The sequence below is a fragment of the Eriocheir sinensis genome, unplaced genomic scaffold, assembly GCF_024679095.1.
Source record: "Eriocheir sinensis breed Jianghai 21 unplaced genomic scaffold, ASM2467909v1 Scaffold252, whole genome shotgun sequence".
In the NCBI taxonomy this organism is placed as follows: Eukaryota; Metazoa; Arthropoda; class Malacostraca; order Decapoda; family Varunidae; genus Eriocheir; species Eriocheir sinensis.
This window is the reverse complement of record NW_026111557.1, coordinates 470,001-489,686: the sequence shown is the minus strand read 5'-3', so window position 1 is coordinate 489,686 and position 19,686 is coordinate 470,001. Positions and strand designations below refer to the sequence as shown.

General features: G+C 42.6%; 1 long non-coding RNA gene across 6 annotated transcripts; it reads right to left on the bottom strand.

Annotated features, from left to right (window-relative positions):
* Window positions 1-11,471: 11,471 nt before the first annotated feature.
* LOC126991245 (uncharacterized) lies at window positions 11,472-15,059 on the bottom strand. Of its 6 annotated transcripts, none has more exons than XR_007745322.1 (4): window positions 14,914-15,059; window positions 14,167-14,733; window positions 12,515-13,982; window positions 11,472-11,745 (listed from the first exon to the last, which is right to left on the bottom strand). It is a non-coding gene; the product is annotated as an uncharacterized LOC126991245 (long non-coding RNA). The 6 variants fall into 6 exon arrangements; XR_007745324.1 differs by having other exon boundaries at window positions 14,167-14,369; XR_007745321.1 differs by having other exon boundaries at window positions 14,167-14,526; window positions 14,891-15,022.
* Between the last annotated feature and the right edge of the window lie 4,627 nt (window positions 15,060-19,686).

Below are 19,686 nucleotides of genomic sequence, written 5' to 3'. Positions count from 1 at the left end.
AGTGTGACCCTTCCTCTGTACCGTGAACCTAAGGAAACACACATTTGCCAAGGCTTTCCGAAGAGGTGTGAGCATTTCCAGGGGTAGTTTTGTGACCCTGGTGGTAGTTTGACCCTTCCTCTGTACCGTGAACCTGAAGAAACACACATTTTGCCAAGGTTTAGGAGAGTTGTGGGCATTTCCAGGTGCTCACACCTGGGTAGGTGTTGACCTTCCTTCTGTACTGTGCCATGAACCTGAAGAAACACTCACTAGACCCAGACTGACCCCTCCTTTGACCTGTAGAAGTGAACAAAACCACCAGAATTATGCCGGAGAAATACATCGACGAAAATTGTAAGTTTTCAGCCAGCGATTATGCCGTAGGGTGTCCTGGTGCTTGGGGTTGCTAGATAGTGTTATTTCTGACATTGTGACTGTTAACCGTTGATGAGGTTTCAGGGCCCGGTCCGCCAGCGCTCCACAGGGCCACAGACAGTTATTTCAGTGCCTAATCTTGCCCTCAATCCACTTATTTGTTAAGCAGACTCGAGGGTGAGAGAGAGAGAGAGAGAGAGAGAGAGAGAGAGAGAGAGAGAGAGAGAGAGAGAGAGAGAGAGAGAGAGAGAGAGAGAGAGAGTTTGTTTGTGTTTTATTAGTTTTGGTTAGGTTATGTTATTTTTTGAGAGAGAGAGAGAGAGAGAGAGAGAGAGAGAGAGAGAGAGAGAGAGAGAGAGAGAGAGAGAGAGAGAGAGAGAGATTGTGTGTGTGTTAGATTAGGTTAGGTTAGGTTAGGTTTTCAGAGAGAGAGAGAGAGAGAGAGAGAGAGAGATTGTATGTGTTAGATTAGGTTAGGTTACGTTTTGAGAGAGAGAGAGAGAGAGAGAGAGAGAGAGAGAGAGAGAGAGAGAGAGAGAGAGAGAGAGAGAGAGAGAGAGAGAGATTTGATTTTGATTTGATTTATTGGCCACTTTGCAATCCATGGAAAAACAGTAAAATAAACACTGCTACAAACAGGGAAGGACCATTGAGCTGAAGGTCTATAACGGACCTGAAATAATAATTAGTACATAAGAACTTATTACCAAGAACTAGAACTATTACTTAATAAATACAGTAAGAAACAATATATATATATACATATACATACACACATATACATATACATACATATGCATACATGTACATACATACACATACATACACATATACACCGTCATAATAGTCATACTTATAATAGTCCTAAAAATGATTATGATTGTAATTATTGATATACACAGGTACAAACATTCACCACTGGGTATTTATATCATACATGTAGATACATATAATCAGGAAAAACCATACAAGATAATGATGATGATGATGATGATAATAACAACAATAGTAATAGTAATAAAAGGAATCCTTGAAAATGGTTCGTGAAGTGGATGGTTTGACAACTTGAGGAAGTGTGTTCCGGCACTTGGATCCACGGAACTGTTCACTTTGTTGGGCAGGATTTGTTCTAAAGAGAGGGACTGGCAGCTTGTTATTTCTGCCTTCACTCTGGTTCACTGAGATCAAGCAATGTTCATGTGCTGGGAATGTGTGACGGGCTGCCGGTGAACTACATCCAGGAGTTTTAGTAATTTGTGGCTCGTCAAACAAGGGTTAGCGTGGTCAAACCTTTGGCAATAAGACATTAATAAGTTTTTTTTGGTTCAGCAAAGACTATTAATAACAGTTACACAAGCACCTCCCCAGAGTGCACAACAGTAGAGTAAATGTGGATAGGCCAGCGACAAATAGATTTGCTTGCGAGATTCAGTGTTCATGTAATTCCTGGTCCTGTTCATAACTCCACATATTCCACTTAATTTTGTCTTCATGGTGTCGATGTGCGACTTCCATTTCAATAAATTATCTAAAGTAACCCCAAAAACTTAACTTCATTGACCTGCTTTATGAGTGTTGTTAATTATAATCGTTAAATTGGGAGTTTGTGACATTTAGGGAAGCGATACCATAAAGCTGGTTTTATCAATATTAAGTGTAAGTTTATTACTTTTAATCCAGTTAGCAACACTAATTACTTCCTGTACTGTCCCAATCCCTTATGCAAGAGTTAACCAGCATCTTCACTCTTTCATCCCTGTACTGTCCCAATCCCTTATGCAAGAGTTAACCAGCATCTTCACTCTTTCATCCCTGTACTGTCCCAATCCCTTATGCAAGAGTTAACCAGCATCTTCACTCTTTCATCCCTGTACTGTCCCAATCCCTTATGCAAGAGTTAACCAGCATCTTCACTCTTTCATCACTGTACTGTCCCAGTCCCTTATGCAAGAGTTAACCAGTATCTTCACTCTTTCATCCCTGTACTGTCCCAATCCCTTATGCAAGAGTTAACCAGCATCTTCACTCTCTCATCCTGTACTGTCCCAATCCCTTATGCAAGAGTTAACCAGCATCTTCACTCTCTCATCCCTGTACTGTCCCAATCCCTTATGCAAGAGTTAACCAGCATCTTCACTCTCTCATCCCTGTACTGTCCCAATCCCTTATGCAAGAGTTAACCAGCATCTTCACTCTTTCATCCCTGTACTGTCCCAATCCCTTATGCAAGAGTTAACCAGCATCTTCACTCTTTCATCCCTGTACTGTCCCAATCCCTTATGCAAGAGTTAACCAGCATCTTCACTCTTTCATCCCTGTACTGTCCCAATCCCTTATGCAAGAGTTAACCAGCATCTTCACTCTCTCATCCCTGTACTGTCCAAAACCCTTATGCAAGAGTTAACCAGCATCTTCACTCTCTCATCCCTGTACTGTCCCAATCCCTTATGCAAGAGTTAACCAGCATCTTCACTCTTTCATCCCTGTACTGTCCCAATCCCTTATGCAAGAGTTAACCAGCATCTTCACTCTTTCATCCCTGTACTGTCCCAATCCCTTATGCAAGAGTTAACCAGCATCTTCACTCTCTAATCCCTGTACTGTCCCAATCCCTTATGCAAGAGTTAACCAGCATCTTCACTCTCTCATCCCTGTACTGTCCCAATCCCTTATGCAAGAGTTAACCAGCATCTTCACTCTCTCATCCTGTACTGTCCCAATCCCTTATGCAAGAGTTAACCAGCATCTTCACTCTTTCATCCCTGTGCTGTCCCAATCCCTTATGCAAGAGTTAACCAGCATCTTCACTCTTTCATCCCTGTACTGTCCCAATCCCTTATGCAAGAGTTAACCAGCATCTTCACTCTTTCATCCCTGTACTGTCCCAATCCCTTATGCAAGAGTTAACCAGCATCTTCACTCTTTCATCCCTGTACTGTCCCAATCCCTTATGCAAGAGTTAACCAGCATCTTCACTCTTTCATCCCTGTACTGTCCCAATCCCTTATGCAAGAGTTAACCAGCATCTTCACTCTCTCATCCCTGTACTGTCCCAATCCCTTATGCAAGAGTTAACCAGCATCTTCACTCTTTCATCTCTGTGCTGTCCCAATCCCTGATGCAAGAATTAACCAGCATCTCACTCTCATCCCTGTACTGTCCAAATTTCTGATGCAAGAGTTACCCAGCATCTCACTTCCATCCCTGTGCTGTCCCAATCCCTTATGCAAGAGTTAACCAGCATCTTCACTCTCTCATCCCTGTACTGTCCCAATCCCTTATGCAAGAGTTAACCAGCATCTTCACTCTTTCATCCCTGTACTGTCCCAATCCCTTATGCAAGAGTTAACCAGCATCTTCACTCTCATCCTGTGCTGTCCCAATCCCTTATGCAAGAGTTAACCAGCATCTTCACTCTCTCATTCCTGTGCTGTCCCAATCCCTTATGCAAGAGTTAACCAGCATCTTCACTCTCTCATCCCTGTGCTGTCCCAATCCCTTATGCAAGAGTTAACCAGCATCTTCACTCTCTCATCCCTGTACTGTCCCAATCCCTTATGCAAGAGTTAACCAGCATCTTCACTCTTTCATCCCTGTACTGTCCCAATCCCTTATGCAAGAGTTAACCAGCATCTTCACTCTCTCATCCCTGTACTGTCCCAATCCCTTATGCAAGAGTTAACCAGCATCTTCACTCTCTCATCCCTGTACTGTCCCAATCCCTTATGCAAGAGTTAACCAGCATCTTCACTCTTTCATCCCTGTACTGTCCCAATCCCTTATGCAAGAGTTAACCAGCATCTTCACTCTCTCATCCCTGTACTGTCCCAATCCCTTACTTAAATAGCTTTTAAACCAATCATTTGTTTTTCCTCTGATTCCATAAACTTCAAGCTTTTTAATAAAACAGGATGATGCATGGTATCAAAAGCTTTAGAGAAATCACAAAAAACAGTTATTTGATAATGCTTGTCATCCATGCTGTTGTAAATATTATGACATAAACTTATTCATTGCTAATTCTGTTCACTTAAATAGTCCATTAATCTTGTTGCAATGATTTTTTCGAAGATTTTGCTGAAACAAGACAGAATTGATACCGGTCTGTAATTAGAGCAAGAGCTATTTGAAGTTTTTTAGGGAATGTTCCTTCCCCAAACGATCTATTGATTACATGCTCTAAAAAGGGAGAAACTATACTGTTACATTTCTTTAAAATTCTTACATCAATGTCATCGTGACCTGGACTACATACTTTAACCCGCAAACTGAGCGGTAAGCTGCTGTAAGCCTTCTGGGGGGCTGAGTGGTAAGCTGCTGTAAGCCTTCTGGGGGGCTGAGTGGTAAGCTGCTGTACGCCTTCTGGGGGGCTGAGTGGTAAGCTGCTGTAAGCCTTCTGGGGGGCTGAGTGGTAAGCTGCTGTACGCCTTCTGGGGGGCTGAGTGGTAAGCTGCTGTAAGCCTTCTGGCGGGCTGAGTGGTAGCTGCTGTAAGCCTTCTGGGGGCTGAGTGGTGGCTGCTGTGCACGCCTTCTGGGGCTGAGTGGTAGCTGCTGCAGCCTTCTGGGGGCTGAGTGGTAGCTGCTGTAAGCCTTCTGGAAGCGGGCTTTTCAAACAGGTGCCAAAAGTTTCACCATGACTTCAGATACTGCCAGAAAAACATTTTTGTGATAGAAAAATCTCAGAAATATGCAGGATACAACACATTTCGAGCTACAGATATGTGTATTGTAATATTTATGAAACGTTTATGTAACTTAGATATCATTTATTGAAGGTCAATCTCTCGCTGATATAGCCGCACCGGGCGACGCGCTCAGATTCTCAGTCCCGCAGCTTAGGGGTTAAAATTTCTTATCACATCATTTATTTCTTGCAATGTTGTCGGTCGAATAAAAGAAAGAAAAAGGAGGAAGGTTGTCTTAAATGGTGTCTGTGACGGCTGAACATTTTGGGCAAGACGGCAAAAATAATTATTAAAAGACTCTGCTATCTCAGTATTTGTTGACAATGTTTCCTCGGCAAAAGTAACAGGAGTAGGAGGCTGGTCACTAGTTTTCCCCAAAATGTTATTGTTATTTGAGGTGCCCGAACTTTCCTTTAGCTTACTTTTATAGCAGTTTTCTTTAGCTTTCCTTATGATAGAAGTTAAGGTATTCCTGTGCTTCTTAAAAATAGTCTCGTATGTAATTGGCATATAACCTTTGCAATCTATTACGTTCTTTAATAGAGTTTTTTAGTCCGGTCGTAATAAAACTTTTTCCCATGTGTTTTTCCTTAAATGTATATTCTTTCGCTGTAAAGTGTTTATTGTAAAGACATTGAAATTGTTCTAGATAAGTTTGAAAACATTGATCAGCTGTATGGCTTGTTAAGACACTCCAATCATAAGCACTTCATTCTGATTGAAATTTTTCTGTATTCCCATCGCTAAAAATTCTTTTGAAAAATTTGATTCTTGCATTACAAACACTTAATTCTGATTTAAATTTTTCTGTATTCCCATCGCTAAAAATTCTTTTGAAAAATTTGATTCTTGCATTACAAACACTTCATTCTGATTTAAATTTTTCTGTATTCCCATCGCTAAAAATTCTTTTGAAAAATTTGATTCTTGCATTACAAACACTTAATTCTGATTTAAATTTTTCTGTATTCCCATCGCTAAAAATTCTTTTGAAAAATTTGATTCATGCATTACAAACACTTAATTCTGATTTAAATTTTTCTGTATTCCCATCGCTAAAAATTCTTTTGAAAAATTTGATTCTTGCATTACAAACACTTTCAGAATGTAAGGAAAATGAACTTAAAACAGGAAAATGGTCAGAAATTAAAGTAAATAGTATTCCACTATAGCAATAATTATTAGTCATTCGTCCAAATGTGGTTTATTTATGACTGGGAAGAACAAATCAGAATAGAAAAGATTTATAAAGTTTTGATCATGATCGTTTTTAACAAGGAGATTGATGTTAAAGTCACCAATTATATAGCACTTAAGTTTTGCTCTCGAGACTATATCTAGAATTACCTGCAAAGTTTGAAGGAAATCGTTAATATCTGTGTTAGGAGGTCTATATACAATACCAGTTATAAATTTATGTGGCTTTGAAACATTTAGAAATAAAGATTCAATGTGAGAATATTGCACATTGATGTCTTGCAGTATATTGCTTACATATTTCTTACGTATGCACAGCGCAAGGCCTCCACCTCGTGTGTTTTTATCCATTGATGTTACAAAGTTCGCAGATATCGTCAGTCAGTCGAGTCTCACAAATGTGGCGGAAATGAAGATGTTGAGATGGATGGTAGGAGTCACCAGAAGAGATAGAATTAGGAATGAATAGATAAGAGGAACAGTGAAAGTAATTGAAATCTCCAAGAAGATCCAGGAGTCAAGATTGAGGTGGTATTGACACTTAAGAAGAAGAGTTGGGGAAGATCATGTAGGAAGGGAAGTCATGGAAATGGAAGTGCAGGGAAATAGAAGAAGAGGAAGGCCCAAATGAAGGTGGATTGATAGCATAAACGGAGATCTAAGGGAGAAGAATTTAAACCCAGAGATGGCCAACAACAGAAAAGCTGGGAAGAAGAAGAAGAAGTCGAGTCTCCCACAAACCCATAACTTGAAAATCAATTGCACTTGGAGTTATACACTGATCAATAAGTGTTTCAAGGTGGAGTGGTGGACTACTAACATTTGACATTGCTATATTAAAACTAGGCTGTTAGTAATTGCTTCATGCGTTCGTCGTCGCAGAAAAAATAGCGACATTGCGGTTAACGGAAAATTCAGCTGAGGGCAGAGTTACCAAATTATCGTACTCAGACACTCAGCACATAGTATTTTCCAGTTCTGAGTCACAGCCATCGCAAACAAACGCCAATGATTGACGCTTTTAACGAGAAGTTTAACTGGAATTTCGTTATCTGTGTGGGTAGGAAAGTTTTGGGCCCTGGAACTGATAAATGTGATGTTCTGAGTACGATAATTTGGGGATCATATGTTACGGCATTATGACATGTAGAGGGTAATTATGATCTTCAGACAAAATGGAATGGGTGATAGGACAAGTTCTTGCACTTCAATCCACTTACAAACTTCCACGTGCAGAAATCCTTGTTGCTTGTTGACTGGCGGCACTGGTTCTCCCTCTCTGGCTAGCGGACGAGGCTCCATCTATTCTTGCGTCAGTAGATGGAGTCCGCTTCCCACCATCCCCCACATGAACAGAGGTTGCAGGCGCACTAGGGTCTTCACTGTCCCGCACTCCACTGTCTCTCTTCCGCGCACCAGGTCGAATTCTCGCTCCTCGAACCAGCCGTGGGTCTTTCCTTAATGACGAGAAGAGTGTGTCAGAAAAACGCAATCTTCCCTTCGTTTCGAGCTTGTTTCAACTGAGGCAGCTGATTCTTCCTGATGATTTGAGAGGCGGGGCAAAGATCATCATTTACGTAGATCCCTGTCCCTTGAAGCTTCGTGGCGTTTCGTATCGCGGCCTCGCGATCTCCAAACTTCGAAAATCTAGCGATGATTGGGCGACTACTATGCTCATCTTTGCGCCCCACCCGGTGAGCTCGTGCAAGTTGAATGCTAGGCAGCTGAAACTTCTAGTAGATTTTCCTGATCATTCATCCTTTCCTGCTTCTGCTTCTTCAGTTCTTGTTTTAGGTCATCAATATCCTTCTGAGAGAATTCCAGAATGCGTCGCGAATCGTTGATAGTTGACTCCATACCTTTGACATTTTCAGTAATCTGCTTCGTAAATATTTCCAGCACTCCTTGCTTGGGAGTCCATAAGTATCGACAGCCTTTTGATAAATCCACACAAAGTTGAGTTAAGGTTTCCAGTACCACAGCTGAAGCGAGAGAGAGAGAGAGAGAGAGAGAGAGAGAGAGAGAGAGAGTGTGTGTGTGTTAGATTATGTTAGTTTAGGTGTTGAGAGAGAGAGAGAGAGAGTGTGTGCTAGATTAGGTTAGGTTAGGTTTTCAGAGAGAGAGAGAGAGAGAGAGAGAGAGATTGTGTGTGTGCTTGTTTAGGTTTTGTTTGGTTGTCAGAGAGAGAGAGAGAGAGAGAGAGAGAGAGAGAGAGAGAGAGATTTTGTGTGTGTGCTAGATTAGGTTAGGTTAGGTTTTGAGAGAGAGAGAGAGAGTGTGTGTGCTAGATTAGGTTAGGTTAGGTTGAGAGAGAGAGAGAGAGAGAGAGACAGAGAGAGAGATTGTGTGTGTGCTAGATTAGGTTAGGTTAGGTTAGGATTTCAGAGAGAGAGAGAGAGAGAGAGAGAGAGAGAGAGAGAGAGAGAGAGAGAGAGAGAGAGAGAGAGAGAGAGAAAGGAAAGGGATGCTCTCTCCTCCACCTCCTTCCCTCTCCTTCTCCTCCTCCTCCTCCTCTTCCTGACCTCCCTCCTCCTCCTCCTGCTGACTCCATCCCTGCTCCCATCCCTCCTGCATCTATTCCCACCTACCATTCCAGGATTCCCGGCATTCCCAGCGAGGTATTCCCAACCAAACAGCATATCTCAGGGCATCAACAAGCTTAAGGTTAACTCCCTGGTCCAACCTGGTTCTTCCCCTGCCCCAGACCTGCCCCGCCCAGACCAGCCCCGCCCCAGACAGCCCCGCCCCAGACCAGCCCCCCCCCAAGGATGAAACACTTGCCATTCCTGGGTGCTGTCCCTCTCAATCCCTTATGCAAGAGTTAACCAGCATCTTCACTCTTTCATCCCTGTACTGTCCCTCTCAATCCCTTATGCAAGAGTTAACCAGCATCTTCACTCTCTCATCCCTGTACTGTCCCAATCCCTTATGCAAGAGTTAACCAGCATCTTCACTCTTTCATCCCTGTACTGTCCCAATCCCTTATGCAAGAGTTAACCAGCATCTTCACTCTTTCATCCCTGTACTGTCTCAATCCCTTATGCAAGAGTTAACCAGCATCTTCACTCTTTCATCCCTGTACTGTCCCAATCCCTTATGCAAGAGTTAACCAGCATCTTCACTCTCTCATCCCTGTACTGTCTCTCTCAATCCCTTATGCAAGAGTTAACCAGCATCTTCACTCTTTCATCCCTGTACTGTCCCTCTCAATCCCTTATGCAAGAGTTAACCAGCATCTTCACTCTCTCATCCCTGTACTGTCCCAATCCCTTATGCAAGAGTTAACCAGCATCTTCACTCTTTCATCCCTGTACTGTCTCTCTCAATCCCTTATGCAAGAGTTAACCAGCATCTTCACTCTTTCATCCCTGTACTGTCCCAATCCCTTATGCAAGAGTTAACCAGCATCTTCACTCTCTCATCCCTGTACTGTCCCAATCCCTTATGCAAGAGTTAACCAGCATCTTCACTCTCTCATCCCTGTACTGTCCCAATCCCTTATGCAAGAGTTAACCAGCATCTTCACTCTCTCATCCTTGTACTGTCCCAATCCCTTATGCAAGAGTTAACCAGCATCTTCACTCTCTCATCCCTGTACTGTCCCAATCCCTTATGCAAGAGTTAACCAGCATCTTCACTCTCTCATCCCTGTACTGTCCCAATCCCTTATGCAAGAGTTAACCAGCATCTTCACTCTCTCATCCCTGTACTGTCCCAATCCCTTATGCAAGAGTTAACCAGCATCTTCACTCTCTCATCCCTGTACTGTCCCAATCCCTTATGCAAGAGTTAACCAGCATCTTCACTCTTTCATCCCTGTGCTGTCCCAATCCCTTATGCAAGAGTTAACCAGCATCTTCACTCTGTCATCCCTGTACTGTCCCAATCCCTTATGCAAGAGTTAACCAGCATCTTCACTCTCTCATCCCTGTACTGTCCCAATCCCTTATGCAAGAGTTAACCAGCATCTTCACTCTCTCATCCCTGTACTGTCCCAATCCCTTATGCAAGAGTTAACCAGCATCTTCACTCTTTCATCCCTGTACTGTCCCAATCCCTTATGCAAGAGTTAACCAGCATCTTCACTCTCTCATCCCTGTACTGTCCCAATCCCTTATGCAAGAGTTAACCAGCATCTTCACTCTCTCATCCCTGTACTGTCCCAATCCCTTATGCAAGAGTTAACCAGCATCTTCACTCTTTCATCCCTGTACTGTCCCTCTCAATCCCTTATGCAAGAGTTAACCAGCATCTTCACTCTTTCATCCCTGTACTGTCCCAATCCCTTATGCAAGAGTTAACCAGCATCTTCACTCTTTCATCCCTGTACTGTCCCAATCCCTTATGCAAGAGTTAACCAGCATCTCCACTCTCTCATCCCTGTACTGTCCCAATCCCTTATGCAAGAGTTAACCAGCATCTTCACTCTCTCATCCCTGTACTGTCCCAATCCCTTATGCAAGAGTTAACCAGCATCTTCACTCTCTCATCCCTGTACTGTATGAAGAACCATTGTTAAGTAGAGATCCTTGACCTTATTTCTCTTGCTGGGCACTCTACCCTATCCAAGAACTGTGATTAGCAGGCTTTTTTTAATCCTCTGCTGTAAAAAAAATATATATATCCTTTGATGTTAATTTGAGAACTCCATAGCCATTGGTAAACTGAGCATTGAACATTGAATTCCATCAGTTAAGACATTTTTGTAGATAGTTTTTCAATGCTAGTGGGTTTCCCTTCTATGATTCAGTGCCGGTAACTCTCGATATATGGGTTTTTGAAATACCGAGACTTTCAAATTTTAGAATCATGCCGAAAATGACCTCCAACTTCAACTGCCAATATCTCAGAATCCACAACAGTTAGGAACACAAGATTCTAACACAAGATGCTCCTAACACTCCCCTACAACACCTATAACTGGCAGTGCTCATAACCTTATAGTTCAGGAGATATTAGGATTTTATTAGAGACTTTCAACTTTAAAAAAATCATGCCAAAAATGACCTCCAACTTCAACGAGCAATATCTCAGAATCCACAACAGTTAGGAACACAAGATTCTAACACAAGATGCTCCTAACACTCCCCTACAACACCTATAACTGGCAGTGCTTACAACCTTATAGTTCATGAGATATTAGGATTTTAATAGAGACTTTCAACTTTAAAAAATCATGCCAAAAATGACCTCAATTTGACTATTGCTCCAAATTCATCTGGCAATATCTCAGAATCCACAACAGTTAGGAACACAAGATTCTAACACAAGATGCTCCTAACACTCCCCTACAACTCCTATAACTGGCAGTGTTCACAACCTTACAGTTCATGAGAAATTTGCACTTAACTAAAAACTTTCCAACATAAAAATATCCAAAATTCAATGACAACTTCAAATCTAACTGGCAATATCTCACAATCCACAACAGTTAGGAACACAAGATTCTAACACAAGATGCTCCTAACACTCCCCTACAACACCTATAACTGGCAGTGCTCACAACCTTATAGTTCAGGAGATATTAGGATTTTGTTAGAGACTTTCAACTTTAAAAAAAATCATGCCAAAAATGACCTCCAACTTCAACGAGCAATATCTCAGAATCCACAAGAGTTAGGAACACAAGATTTTAACACAAGATGCTCCTAACACTCCCCTACAACACCTATAACTGGCAGTGCTCACAACCTTATAGCTCATGAGATATTAGGATTTTATTAGAGACTTTCAACTTCAAAAAATCATACCAAAAATGAGCTCAATTTGACTATAGCTCCAAATTCATCTGGCAATATCTCAGAATCCACATGAGTTAGGAACACAAGATTCTAACACAAGATGCTCCTAACACTCCCCTACAACACCTATAACTGGCAGTGCTCACAACCTTACAGTTCAGGAGAAATTTGCACTTAACTAAAAACTTTCCAACGTAAAAATATCCAAAATTCAATTACAACTTCAAATCTAATTGGCAATATCTCAGAATCCACAACAGTTAGGAACACAAGATTCTAGCACAAGATGTTCCTAACACTCCCCTACAACACCTATAACTGGCAGTGCTCACAACCTTATAGCTCATGAGATATTAGGATTTTATTAGAGACTTTCAACTTCAAAAAATCATACCAAAAATGAGCTCAATTTGACTATAGCTCCAAATTCATCTGGCAATATCTCAGAATCCACAAGAGTTAGGAACACAAGATTCTAACACAAGATGCTCCTAACACTCCCCTACAACACCTATAACTGCCAGTGCTCACAACCTTACCGTTCATGAGAAATTTGCACTCAACTAAAAACTTTCCAACGTAAAAATATCCAAAATTCAATGACAACTTCAACTCCCAATATCTCACAATCCACAACAGTTAGGAACACAAGATTCTAACACAAGATGCTCCTAACACTCCCCTACAACACCTATAACTGGCAGTGTTCACAACCTTACCGTTCAGGAGAAATTTGCACTTAACTAAAAACTTTCCAACGTAAAAATATCCAAAATTCAATGACAACTTCAAATCTAACTGGCAATATCTCACAATCCACAACAGTTAGGAACACAAGATTCTAACACAAGATGCTCCTAACACTCCCCTACAACACCTATAACTGGCAGTGTTCACAACCTTACAGTTAATGAGAAATTTGCACTTAACTAAAAACTTTCCAACGTAAAAATATCCAAAATTCAAAGACAACTTCAACTCCCAATATCTCACAATCCACAACAGTTAGGAACACAAGATTCTAACACAAGATGCTCCTAACACTCCCCTACAACACCTATAACTGCCAGTGCTCACAACCTTATAGCTCATGAGATATTAGGATTTTATTAGAGACTTTCAACTTTCAAAAATCATGCCAAAAATGACCTCAATTTGACTATAGCTCCAAATTCATCTGGCAATATCTCAGAATCCACAACAGTTAGGAACACAAGATTCTAACACAAGATGCTCCTAACACTCCCCTACAACACCTATAACTGGCAGTGTTCACAACCTTACCGTTCAGGAGAAATTTGCACTTAACTAAAAACTTTCCAACGTAAAAATATCCAAAATTCAATGACAACTTCAAATCTAACTGGCAATATCTCACAATCCACAACAGTTAGGAACACAAGATTCTAACACAAGATGCTCCTAACACTCCCCTACAACACCTATAACTGGCAGTGCTCACAACCTTACAGTTCAGGAGAAATTTGCACTTAACTAAAAACTTTCCAACGTAAAAATATCCAAAATTCAATGACAACTTCAACTCCCAATATCTCAGAATCCACAAGAGTTAGGAACACAAGATTCTAACACAAGATGCTCCTAACACTCCCCTACAACACCTATAACTGGCAGTGCTCATAACCTTATAGCTCATGAGATATTAGGATTTTATTAGAGACTTTCAACTTAAAAAAAATCATGCCAAAAATGAGCTCAATTTGACTATAGCTCCAAATTCATCTGGCAATATCTCAGAATCCACAAGAGTTAGGAACACAAGATTCTAACACAAGATGCTCCTAACACTCCCCTACAACACCTATAACTGGCAGTGCTCACAACCTTACCGTTCAGGAGAAATTTGCACTCAACTAAAAACTTTCCAACGTAAAAATATCCAAAATTCAATGACAACTTCAACTCCCAATATCTCAGAATCCACAACAGTTAGGAACACAAGATTCTAACACAAGATGCTCCTAACACTCCCCTACAACACCTATAACTGGCAGTGCTCATAACCTTATAGCTCATGAGATATTAGGATTTTATTAGAGACTTTCAACTTTAAAAAAATCATGCCAAAAATGACCTCCAACTTCAACGAGCAATATCTCACAATCCACAACAGTTAGGAACACAAGATTCTAACACAAGTTGCTCCTAACACTCCCCTACAACACCTATAACTGGCAGTGCTCACAACCTTACAGTTCAGGAGAAATTTGCACTCAACTAAAAACTTTCCAGCGTAAAAATATCCAAAATTCAATGACAACTTCAACTCCCAATATCTCACAATCCACAAGAGTTAGGAACACAAGATTCTAACACAAGATGCTCCTAACACTCCCCTACAACACCTATAACTGGCAGTGTTCACAACCTTACCGTTCATGAGAAATTTGCACTTAACTCAAAACTTTCCAACGTAAAAATATCCAAAATTCAAGGACAACTTCAACTCCCAATATCTCAGAATCCACAACAGTTAGGAACACAAGATTCTAACACAAGATGCTCCTAACACTCCCCTACAACACCTATAACTGGCAGTGCTCATAACCTTATAGCTCATGAGATATTAGGATTTTATTAGAGACTTTCAACTTTAAAAAAATCATGCCAAAAATGACCTCCAACTTCAACGAGCAATATCTCACAATCCACAACAGTTAGGAACACAAGATTCTAACACAAGATGCTCCTAACACTCCCCTACAACACCTATAACTGGCAGTGTTCACAACCTTACAGTTCATGAGAAATTTGCACTTAACTAAAAACTTTCCAACGTAAAAATATCCAAAATTCAATGACAACTTCAACTCCCAATATCTCAGAATCCACAACAGTTAGGAACACAAGATTCCAACACAAGATGCTCCTAACTCTCCCCTACAACACCTATAACTGGCAGTGTTCACAACCTTACAGTTCAGGAGAAATTTTTAAAAAGAAGACAACATGCTTAATCAACCTCCAAATGCCTTCTCCAGTATTGCCCACACCTGTGATATAAGGGTTCAAGGTATAGACAGAAGAGCCTAACCCCTTCCCTTAGCTATCCTGGGTGACCCGTGCGTGGGAAATCGGGGTTTTTGGGTGAGGGAGTAGATTGAAACTACCCCAACCAGACTCCACATGACCTGACCCCTTATGGCTTTGCCCCCGATGACCCCCACGCCTTCCGCTTATGAATGTAAACAGATACAGCCCCTTATTGCCCTCCAGCACAATATCGCTGCCCGGCCGCCCCGCCATCATTGAGGAAACGTACATTTTTGCCGTAAGAGTTGCACGGAAGCGCTTCATTTGAGACAGTTCCCACGCTGCCAGGGGTTAGTGGGAGGGGCCAGCATTGATGTCTGTCATGTCTTACACCCACTCAGCGACGCACGATATGTCTGGTGCGCCGCCCACGCTACAGAGCCGCAGGTAACTCTGGATATCCGTGCACACTGAGGGGGCCATTCCGTAAACCCCCAAACACTGTAGCGAATCCAACAGGAGGAAGGTTTGTATTGCCTCCTGTATCACTCTGACTCCTCTCCCTCTCGTGGTTCCTCCTCGGGCTGCCCTTCCCCTCGTGGTGGACAGCAGCGAGGGTCTTGTTGTTGTTGTTGTTGGGCAGTACTGTGTTGTTGTTCAAGTGTCGCGCGGGAAGGACTGGGCTCAGCTGTGTGTCCGTGAGTCCAGCTGCGTGAGACATCCGATGGGGTGTTGTAAGACTCTCGCTGGTCACATTAACAACTTCTAAAGCTTAAATATGGGGTCAGTTGGGTTCTAATGTGTGTTTCCGAAGGTTCACGGTACAGAGGAAGGGTCACACTACCACCAGGGTCACAAAACTACCCCTGGAAATGCCCACAACTCCTAGGAAAGCCTTGGCAAATGTGTGTTTCCTTAGGTTCACGGTACAGAGGAAGGGTCACACTACCACCAGGGTCACAAAACTACCCCTGGAAATGCCCACAACTCCTAGGAAAGCCTTGCCAAATGTGTGTTTCTTAGGTTCACGGTACAGAGGAAGGGTCACACTACCACCAGGGTCACAAAACTACCCCTGGAAATGCCCACAACTCCTAGGAAAGCCTTGCCAAATGTGTGTTTCTTTAGGTTCACGGTACAGAGGAAGGGTCACACTACCACCAGGGTCACAAAACTACCCCTGGAAATGCCCACAACTCCTAGGAAAGCCTTGGCAAATGTGTGTTTCCTTAGGTTCACGGTACAGAGGAAGGGTCACACTACCACCAGGGTCACAAAACTACCCCTGGAAAGGCCTACAGTTCCTAGGAAAGCCTTGGCAAATGTGTGTTTCCTTAGGTTCACGGTACAGAGGAAGGGTCACACTACCACCAGGGTCACAAAACTACCCCTGGAAATGCCCACAACTCCCACGAATATACATAGTTATCTATCTATCTATCTATCTTCAATTCTAAGTGTGTACTTGTAAATATAGTACTACACTGTTCCTGGTTGTCCCCCTGTTCCTGGTTGTCCCCCTGTTCTTGGTTGTCCCCCTGTTCCTGGTTGTCCCCCTGTTCTTGGTTGTCCCCCTGAAGGGGAAGGAATTATAGGAGAAGGGAACAGACCCCAGGAGACGGGACACAACATCTGTGGTCATATGCCGGAGAGAGACAGAAGGGGAAGGAATTATAGGAGAAGGGAACAGACCCCAGGAGACGGGACACAACATCTGTGGTCATATGCCGGAGAGAGACAGAAGGGGAAGGAATTATAGGAGAAGGGAACAGACCCCAGGAGACGGGACACAACATCTGTGGTAGTATGCGGAGAGAGACAGAAGGGAAGGAATTATAGGAGAAGGGAACAGACCCCAGGAGACGGGACACAACATCTGTGGTCATATGCCGGAGAGAGACAGAAGGGGAAGGAATTATAGGAGAAGGGAACAGACCCCAGGAGACGGGACACAACCCCATTCACTGCTGGGTGGACAGGGGCAGCGTAGGGTATCGGAAAAGCCGCCCAAATTTTTCCACTCCGCCCGGGAATCGAACCCGGGCTCTCTCGTCTGTGAGCTGAGTGTGCTAACCACTGCACCACGAAGCCCCCAGATCAGATAACAGAGTGGTGGATGAGTGGAACAGGCCTGGCAGTCATGTGGAGAGTGGGTGCCAGTACTAACAGAGTGGTGGATGAGTGGAACAGGCTGATGATGTGGAGCTTGCCAATAGAATCGTCACATTCAAAAATAGATACATTCCTGGATATTAGGTCAAGTTAGGGTCACAGGAGCTTAGGGTCAAAGGAGCGCCCTTGTACCCACAGCCCCATATACCAGCCTCCTGCAGTCTCCTATGTTCTAATGTTCTTGTTGCGCCTTGTACAGACCCCCGGCCTCCTGCAGACTCCTATGTTCTGGTGTTCTTGGTATGCAGAGACCGGACACACTCTCATGCCCCATCACGGCACAGGGGGGCAGTGCCAGCCAGGGGTTAGTGCCAGGGTTCCATGATAAGGGCAAGGCTTCAACATGCCCTCAATGTTATAGCAAGTCTAATGTTTGCCTCCAGGAACCTTGACCTTTCAACACAAGGACGGGTATGCTGTGTCCTGGCCTGCCCCGTACCCTGCCCTGGTGCGCTGTGGGCAATATACAAGTTGTTTTATCCCTATATTTATGCTGATATCTCAAAACTGTCAATTTCTTTATGTTTCTCTATGTGCGCCATTAAACTCTGCATGTTTTCATATATAATACTTGATGATTGTGTTGAGTTTATGGCTCAAAACTTGTTATATTCAATAGCGAGATTCGAAATTTGGTGCGCATGATCCTGGATACGCAGCAGGGCACTGTTTTGGCCCGGCCGTAGTGAGTTTCTCCATGTGCGCCATTAAACTCTGCATGTTTTCATATATAATACATGATGATTGTGTTGAGTTTATGGCTCAAAACTTGTTATATTCAATAGCGAGATTCGAAATTTGGTGCGCATGATCCCGGATACGCAGCGGGGCACTGTTTTGGCCTGGCCGTAGTGAGTTTCTCTATGTGCACCATTAAACTCTGCATGTTTTCATATATAATACATGATGATTGTGTTGAGATTATGGCTCAAAACTTGTTATATTCAAAAGCGACATTTTAAATTTGACGCGCATGATCCTGGATACGCTGCAGGGCACTGTTTTGGCCCGGCCGTAGTGAGTTTCTCTATGTGCGCCATTAAATTCTGCATGTTTTCATATATAATACTTGATGATTGTGTTCAGTTTATGGCTCAAAACTTGTTATATTCAAAAGCGACATTTGAAATTTGACGCGCATGATCCTGGATATGACGCGGGGCACTGTTTTGGCCCGGCCGTAGTGAGTTTCTCTATGTGCGCCATTAAATTCTGCATGTTTTCATATATAATACTTGATGATTGTGTTAGAGTTTATGGCTCAAAACTTGTTATATTCAATAGCGACATCTGAAATTTGACGCGCATGATCCCGGATACGCAGCGGGGCACTGTTTTGGCCCGGCCGTAGTGAGTTTCTCTATGTGCGCCATTAAATTCTGCATGTTTACATATATAATACTTGGTGATTGTGTTGAGTTTATGGCTCAAAACTTGTTATATTCAATAGCAACATTTGGAATTTGCCGCGCATGATCCTGGATACACCGCGGGGCACTGTTTTGGCCCGGCCGTAGTGAGTTTCTCTATGTGCGCCATTAAATTCTGCATGTTTTCATATATAATACTTGGTGATTGTGTTGAGTTTATGGCTCAAAACTTGTTATATTCAATAGCGAGATTCGAAATTTGGCGCGCCTGATCCCGGATACGACGCGGGGCACTGTTTTGGCCCGGCCGTAGTGAGTTTCTCTATGTGCGCCATTAAATTCTGCACGTTTTCATATATAATACTTGGTGATTGTGTTGAATTTGTGGCAGAAAACTTGTTATATTCAATAGTAACATCTGAAATTTGACTTGCAACATTTAAAACTTGGCGCGCATGATCCCGGATACGCAGCGGGGCACTGTTTTGGCCCGGCCGTAGTGAGTTTCTCTATGTGCGCCATTAAATTCTGCATGTTTTCATATATAATACTTGGTGATTGTGTTCAGTTTATGGCTCAAAACTTGTTATATTCAATAGCAACATTCAAAATTTGATGCGCATGATCCTGGATACGCAGCGGGGCACTGTTTTGGCCCGGCCGTAGTGAGTTTCTCTATGTGCACCATTAAACTCTGCATGTTTTCATATATAATACTTGATGATTGTGTTGAGTTTATGGCTCAAAACTTGTTATATTCAATAGCAACATTTGAAATTTGGCGCGCATGATCCCGGATACGCAGCGGGGCACTGTTTTGGCCCGGCCGTAGTGAGTTTCTCTATGTGCGCCATTAAATTCTGCATGTTTTCATATATAATACTTGGTGATTGTGTTGAGTTTATGGCTCAAAACTTGTTATATTCAATAGCAACATTTGAAATTTGGCGCGCATGATCCCGGATACGCAGCGGGGCACTGTTTTGGCCCGGCCGTAGTGAGTTTCTCCATGTGTGCCATTAAATTCTGCATGTTTTCATATATAATACTTGATGATTGTGTTGAGTTTATGGCCCAAAACTTGTTATATTCAATAGCGACATTTTAAATTTGACGCGCATGATCCCGGATACGCAGCAGGACACTGTTTTGGCCCGGCCGTAGTGAGTT